The sequence below is a fragment of the Sciurus vulgaris genome (assembly GCF_902686455.1).
Source record: "Sciurus vulgaris genome assembly, chromosome: 2".
Classification (NCBI taxonomy): Eukaryota; Metazoa; Chordata; class Mammalia; order Rodentia; family Sciuridae; genus Sciurus; species Sciurus vulgaris.
Genome location: NC_136462.1, coordinates 178,850,273 through 178,858,597, shown reverse-complemented (window position 1 = coordinate 178,858,597; position 8,325 = coordinate 178,850,273).

Below are 8,325 nucleotides of genomic sequence, written 5' to 3'. Positions count from 1 at the left end.
CCCCTTGAACCAGTCCAGAATGACCACCTTCAGAGTGACAGCCGGCATGAAAGTTGATCTCTTGCTCTGGTAACTTCCGTGACGGACTTTTGCAAGCCCGTTGCTCTTTCTGGGCCTCAGTTACCCTGTCTATAAAATGGAACTTTATATTATTCCTGGACTAACTCCAAACATCCCTGAACTGTTGGGAATCTCAACTAGAATAAAAAGTGTTTGACCTGGCACAGTGACATGGGCCTGTAATCCTAGTGACTCAGGAGACTGAGACAGGAGGATGGGCAAGTTCAAGGCCAGCCTCAGCAACTTAGCAAGACCTTGTCTCAAAAAATGAAAAATAAAAAGGGTTGGGGATGTAGTTCTTTGGTAGAGCATCCCTGTGTTTAATCCCCAGTACCACATAATTAGATAAAATAAAAAAGCAGTGTTTTGAATTACCACTAGAAATAGAAAATGACTCTGTATTCCCTGTAGCACACACCCTGGAGCCAGGAACAGATGAAGTTCTTAGTAAATGTCGGGAAAGTGGTTGGAGACAGGTGGACCTAGGTTTGAATGTAAGTGACCTTGAACAAGTTACTTCATCTCTCAGAGCCTCAGAATCCTCCTGTGTCAAAAACAGGGTACTGGTACCTGCCTCGGGAGACTGCTACAGGCTAAAACAGGAACAGAAACACACAAGGATAATATATATTATTAAAATTAGCTTGTGAATAAAAAACGAGATGAGCCAAACAAAGTCTCTGCTTTCAAAGACTTAACTGTAGCAGAGAGGATTCATCTCCAGATGATTGGCAGAGGCTGCCTGGGGAGCTGTGGAGAGGATTATAAAAACCAGATCTGCTCCCAGCAGGAAAAAGGGATTGATTATCAATGCCTGCTATGGAGGGAGGCAGGCACGTGGCAGCAGGTGCAAGGTGCATATGCCAACCCTGATCTGGTTAGAGAGAGACACCTAAGCAAAGAACCCTGATACAAGGCCAGCAACGCATTCAGGGAAGGCAGAACCAGGGGCCGTTCTGCGAGCTCCTGGGGTCCCAGCCAACCTTGAAGAGTGAATGGCAGGAAGGTTACGCTGCAGGCAGAGGGAACAGCTTGAGCGTGCACATGATGCCTGAGTTGTGATGATTCTGGCTTCAAGGAACAGACAATCCAACCAAAGGTGGCTCAGACTAGAAGAAAAATGTATTCTCTCTCAAGGCAAGGCATCTGGTAGTGAATGCTTCCAGGGCTTTTTAATTCAGCAGCTCAATAATGGAACCGAGTCCCTTGTATTTTCTACTTCTGGGAATCGGAGCATTTCCCTACCCCATTTGTGTGTTGAAGTGCTGACGCCCAGGACCTCAGAATGGACCCACATTTGGAGGTAGGGCCTTTAAAGAGATGACTGAGTCAAAACGGAGCTGTTAGGATAGGTCTTAATGCCACCCTTTTAAGAGTGTCCTTATAAAAGGAGATTGGGATGTACAAAGAGATGCCAGGGGTGCTTGTGAACAGAGGAAAGACCTCGTGGGGCTGAGGGAGAAGAGAAGGCAGCTGGCTATAAGCCAAGGGGAGAGGCTTCGACTTCTAACTCCCAGAATTGTGAGAACATACGTTTCTGTTTGAGTCCCCTTGTCTGAGAATTTTGTCATGGTGGCCCTAGCAAGCCAATACAGCTGACTGCGGCCACCAGGGAGTAATACAGAGGTGAAGCCATTGGGCAAGGCAGATGGAGGGTTTCACATTCTTGTGTGTCTGAAAAGAAAACCTTTCCCACAGACTCTTCAAAGGATATCTCTTAGGAATCAACAGTCCAGATGCATCAGCCAGCATATATTTTGACTGTAATAAAGACCCAAATAACAGTGGCCTAAGCCCGATGGAAGTTGAGCTGTTCTCCGAGGCACTGGTGTCTTGACCCAGGTGCTTCCTTCAGTACTGCTCTACCATCCTGTGGGCTGTTTTTTTGGTACCAGGGATTGAACCCAGAAGCACTCGACCACCGAGCCACATCCCCAGTCCTTTTTTGTATTTTATTTAGAGACAGAGTCTCACTGAGTTGCTTAGTGCCTCGCTTTTGCTGAGGCTGGCTTTGACTGGAGAGTCTCCAACCTCAGCCTCCGGAGCTGTTGGGATTATAGGTGTGTGTCATGGAGCCTGGCTCCCATCCTGTGGTTTTGCTCCACCTGCAAGAGGGCTTTCCCCAGAGCTGTGATCAGCCAGTATAGTAACCAGAAAGCAGCACAAAATTTTACTGCTCCCATCTCATTAGCTAGAACTCAGTACCCTTGCTGCAAAGGACATTGGGAAATGTAGTTCTTTTCTTCTAGGTGGCCAGGTGCTTGGAACTTTTAGTTCCTTTATGGAAAAAGGGAAGCATGGCTAAAGGAGACCCTGGGCAGTCTCTGCTTCACCAGCATCAGGTCACATGCCCCTGTCCCCACCAATCCCTACTCAGGGGAATTATCTTAGATTAATGATTCACACACTTGGATATGCATTAGAATTATCTGAGGTTTGTCAATCTGTTTGACAAATTGCTGCTCCCCACCCACATACTGGCTGATTCAATAGTTCTGGGGTGGGCCCAAGAATCTGCATTTCGAACAAGTTCCCTGGTGCTACTAGTTCACACTTTGAGAACCACTGTCTTAAGCCAATCATGACTTGCTCTCTGGGGTCAGGTAGGGGGTTAGAGTTAACAAGCCTTGGGTTCTTGGAAGGGTGACCCCTAGGAAACTGGGGTTCTAGTGCATGAAGGATGGTAAGAAAGAATGTTGGTGGCAAACAGGGGTCTCACAGAAGCAGGAAGGAGGGTGGCTTGGAAGGTCTGTGGACCAGGCTGGGTAATGTTGGAGATGAGGCTGAAGAGGTATGTGGAGCTCAGTTTGTGAAAGTCAGCATTAGGCAAAAATGTCGACCTTTATCCTGAAGGCACTGAGGAGCCATAGAGCTTTCTAAAGCAAGAAAAGGCATGATCAGATTTGTGGGAGGATTAAAGGACTGGTTCCAGAGAATCCTTCAGACCTCCTTGCAGAACCTCCTGGAGATCTTTTGAAATGGAGTCCCTGGTCTGTGCTCTCCTTCCCCTGGTTAAAGAGATAGAAATCTGCATTTGAAACAAGCCCCTTTCCTCCCAAGTGGTTCTGGAGCTCTTTGAAGTTGGAGAACTGGATTAGAATGGAAACCCTAGAGGTACAGGACTTCTTGGAGGCAAAGTCCCATAGAAAATAAACTCCTTGAAGACAGGGACCATACCTGTCTTATCTTTCTTGTTTACTGTTCCTAGAACTTTGTTGGGCACATAGGAAGTACTCAACACACATTAGTGGAGTTGGCAACTTCAGTCTGGGTCCTGATTTTGACATGGAAACATTCTGTGACCTTTGACAAGTAGGGTCCCAGCCTCCATCTGCCTCCTCCCCCAGCTTATCTATAAAATGAGTTTGGAGATAATCTCTAGGAAGTCTGGCCCAGAGATGCTGGTTGATTGATGAAGGTTCTAGTCAATCAACAGGGAAGTCTGTGCAATGTTCTGCCCTCTCCCAGCCCGGTGCCTGTTTTCTCAAAAGAAGCCACAGAGACGGTGGCCCAAGGTAGTCTTCTTTCTTAACCCTTTTTTCCTTACCTCCTTTCCCTGACCCAGAATAGCCAAAACAATAGGACACAAACAGCATGTACTGAAATGACTTTTAATATCTCATGTTGCAGCAAAATTAAAAATATACAAAAAGTTTGTGGTGTACAAAAGAGTCTCAGTACAGAAGCCCCAGCTTGGGCCCCCCTCTCGCTCCTGGGGGAAGCTCCAAAGCGAGGGGGGGGGAGGGGGGGAGGATCGGAAATGGCACAGATGTAGTAACTACCGGGTGGGCAGGGGCGGCCAGGAAGAGGAAACAGGAGTGTGGGGGAGGGGGGGCTGTTGAGGGAGGGAGGGAGGAACACAGAGGAGAGAATCACCAGGATTGTGCTGACTGACAGAGGGCAATCGGTCCCTCAGGCATGGCTAGTGGTTCCTGGAGAAAAAGTAGGGTGATCAGAGCTGGGGGCATTCTGGTGGGATCCCCTCCCAAATGACCTAGGGTCTGGGTCCCCCCGTCACCAACTTGCTGTGTGACCCTGGGAAGATCACTTCCTATCTCTGGGCCTGCCCCTCCTATAAAGTGGGATGCTGGATAATTAAGCCATTGATTCTCAACTTGGGGGTCCCAGATCTGCCTGAGGGTCCGTGGAGACAGGAAAGGGCATCCATGAGTGCTTTTGAGAAGTTTGTCCTAAGCAATCCAATAGGATACAGAAATGTCTCTACCCTCAAGCCCTAGAAGCTAATTTGAGGCCTTGGGAGCATTTACCCACAGTCAGAAGCTCAGCTTGAGTTAATTTAATGTGGCAAAATGAATCCTTCGTCAAGAAAGGCCTGTTTGGAAGGTGAAACAAATCCCCCAAACTGTAGGACCCTCAGGGTGAAAACAGCAAGAAGGAACCTGGGAATGCTTCAGTCCCCTGCAGCTATTTTATGACTGGTTTGGAAAACCACAGGTCAGGGACTGTGTCCACATGAGACCCCTCCAAGCTGGGTGGTGTAGCCCAGTGGAGAGAGGCAGGGAGAAGCTTCCACCAGGCTGGGTTGGCTTCTTGGGAGGTGGAGGAATATCCTTTGCCCACCTGTTGCTGTTCTCACTGCCCCTTTGTCCCCATGTGCTCTCCACACTGAGATTATTGCAGTACCCCTGGGCCCCCACCCTTCCAGCCTGGCCTGAGGGACCCTAACAGGGAGTGTGCATAGAATAAAGGCCAGGGTTGCTAAGAGAGGGCCCCACCTCCTGGCCTCTAGAAGGTGAGAGTGGAAGAAGCCACCCCTTTAGCCCCTTGGGGCTTTTCCTGACTCCAGAAACCAGGCCAAGCTGGACGAGGCCTCCTCTCCCACAATGCCCTGCTCCAGCCTTCCTCCTCCCCTTGCCTCTACCTGTAGCAACCAAGAAAGGAATGTCCCCTCCCCTCCCCATCAGAATGGCACGTTACAGTCATTACCCCCACCCCCGTGCCCAGCCCAGGGTCTCAGAAACCTCTCTGGCTGGAAAGAGAGACCAGGTCGCTGCCCACAGCTGCCCGTGTGTCTTGGCACTGACTTGGTCCCTTCTACTGAGACATCACAAAGCACTTCAGGACAGACACCAACAGATCCCTTTCCCCATAGGCCCTCACCCAGGCCTGGGGAGGAGGCAGCTGCCAAAGGGCGCAGTGGGTCCCAACTCTGAATCACACTGTGCCTGGACTCTGCCCACCCCATGCAGCCTTCTCCTCACCAGGATCCCCCTGATTGGAGAAAACTCCAGTCCCTAAGCTGCCCCTTGAGGCTCAGGGGGAAGCCGTAGCCCGAATCAGATGATCGTTTCCAAGCCAGGAACCCTGTGGGCCTCTACTTCCCTTCTTTTTCAGCTGAGAGAGCGTTGGTTGTGCTTTGAAAGGGGTTTAGGGTTAGACTAGGAAAGTCTCTGAAGGAGCCAAGGCATCCTATCCCACCAGAGGGGCTTCCAGACTCTGCAGGGCTCCCTAGAACCTTCTCAGAATTGGTTGTTTTCCCGCCCTGGGTGGAGGACTGAACTCAGGGCCTTGGGAGAGCTGGCAAGCACTCCGTCACTGAGCCAAATCCCCAAGTCCCACCCACAACACTTTGAACCAGGGCTCTCAAACGTCCCCTTGCAGAGCCTGGGTGGGGTGGGCGAGGGGCTCCCTGTGGTGTAGCACCTCTCACTTTCATTACCTGCAGGTATCTGAGTTTGCAACCCAAGCACCCTGCCCCAGAGAGCCCTCTCCCCACTCCCCAGCTCTGGTGATCTCCAAGGAAAGAACTTGCAGAACTTCAGTCTTCTGGGGGGCTTTGGCACTGCCAGGCAAGACTCTTCCTGAACATGTGCAGACCCCCACCTGGGCATTCCTGGGGCCTTGACCTCCCAGCCCTCTGTGGTCCCAGCTCTTAAGGGTGACACACCTCCAGGAGATACGGGTGTGGCTGCGAGCTGGCTGAGGGTAAGAGACAGAATGGAGCACATGAGAAGAGGGGACCAAGAAGGTCTCCCATGATGGGGAGCCCCTGCGGGGAGGGCGGAGGCCTGTGCTGGGGTGACCATTACAAGGCACATGGTACATCAGTGCACGGAGGTGCGATGTGGAGTGTGTGGTGCCTGGAGAGGTTTGGGGAGCAGTCATCAGCCTGTGGGCCAGTTCAAGAAAATAGAGAAACAGAGGTCTGTCCTGGGAACGGGGACACAGGTTTCCTGGGGTTAGAGACTGCCTGGTACTTTGGTACCCAATGCCCTGCTCTCTTCTGTTCCTGGCAAAATTAAGATGGACCCAACTACTTCTCACTCCCAGAAAAATTTTAACTCTGCACTGACTTCCTGTGTGATCTTGGGCAAGTGCCTGGCCCTTTCCAGGGCTCAACTTCTACTGTATAACTGGGTTAGAGGGTGGTTGGCTTAGGGAACCCCAAGGGCTCCTTTGAGCCCCCTCTCATTGCAAGGACCCTGGAGAGGTCCTAGGAAGGACTGCACATCTAGATAAGGGTGAAGGTCAGGGAACAGGGTACAGAGGACCCAGGGGTCCAGTTCTGATGGGAAAGAGACCAGCTGAGGTAGATCATGTCACAGAAGGGGACACAAAGCAACAGCTTCAAGGGACGGGGTCCTCCCCCGAACTCCTCTATTGCAGTGAAACAAGGGAGCAGGTCAACAGAAAGGGGACCTCGGGCAGGGAAAGATGAGGTCCTGGGCTCCAGGAGGGATGTACTTTAGGGGCTGAGCTAATGGCGAGAAGTGGGAGGTGCTCACAGTCTTCTCCTTGAGCCCTTTGACCATGACCTTTTCTGGTGCTCAGATGACCTTGTAGGCAGAGGCCCTGAAGGGAGGTTTGTGGGATTGGTTGGATGTGAGGGTGGAGTAAAGTCCAAAAAATACGGCTGTGGCTTCCCTGCGAACCTCAAGCCCTGCCTGGCATTGCCAGCTCATTCCTGATTCCTGGTTCCTGGAGTCTCGGAGCTATAAAGGACTCCCAGCTTCCTGGGATGCAGGAGACAGGTAGGGCATTTCTAACTTCTCCTTCTTGGATGCTGGAGACGGGCCAGCCTAGCACCCTTGCCAAGGAAGACCCTCACATGGCCTCACTAGTCTCAGTTTCGTCTGTAGGATGGGCAGATAACACCTCACATAAGGATGTTGCGAGCAGAGGACAGTGTAAGGGAGACCACGTCGGGGGAAATTCTGGGCACAATCAGCCCTGGAAAGACAGGCAGCAGGTCCCCATCCTCAATGCTCCGTCTCTCGAAGGCTGTGACATGTGTGCAACTGGCCATGGAATTGGATCCCCAAAAACATTTCTAGGCAGAGGACAAGGAGAATCTGTGAGCCCACCACAATAGGCCTGGGTCAGGATGGAACCACCTGTCACTCTGAGTGTGGCCCCTCTCTACATCCTCAGCAGATCCACCATTACCCATCACCATTTGATGCCTGTGAGAGTAGCCGCCACCCTGGGCCTTAGTTTCCCAGCTATAATCCCCAGGGAGGCTGAGCCAGCAAGGGCGAGGCACCCTCTCTGACTTGCATAGTCTAGGATCTCAGAGCCCAGGGTGGCCCCAGCCCCCCTCCCCTGGACGCACTTCAGTTGGCATGGGTGAGTGGGAAGGGGAGGCCATCTCTGTCTCCACCCGTAGAGCTGCCTACTTCTCTACTCGCATTCTTCTGCACCCCACCCAGGACAGGCAGTCCCAGGTCAGGCGAGTGGCCCTGGATGAGTGATCCCAAGCGCACCCCAGAATGTTCCAGCCATGGGAATGGAACACAGGTCCTGGAGAGGTTGTCAAATCTGAGACAAAAATAAGTCAGTTTCCCAGACACCATCCTCAGAGCCGCATCTGCAGGGTGGCTGAAATCCAGGATTCATATCACATCCCCAGAGCTACTTGTTTTCCAGCTGAGAACCAGTTGGCAGCTGAAATGTCTCTGGGGTTCTGAGGACAACTTCCTTTTAGAAAGATGACTGTGGACCAAGGTGGACAGGGGCCTAGAACTCCCATAATCCCCAGAAGTCTAGTACTGGAGCATGCATCTCTAGAACATTCGATTTGCCTTGGTTTCTAGAGCCCCCTCCTCCCCACCATGGCAGGCACAGCAGAGTAGCAGGGGTCCAGCGTTCTTGCTTGTCATATAAAATATATGATAGACTTCCTAGGACATTTCATCAGTTAAATGTTCTAGAAACTTCATCTGGAAGTAAGCATGTCTCCACAACAGTTCCTCTGCCAAATGAGCTAGAACCTCATCTATACTTGAACTCAGACAATGTCTCTTC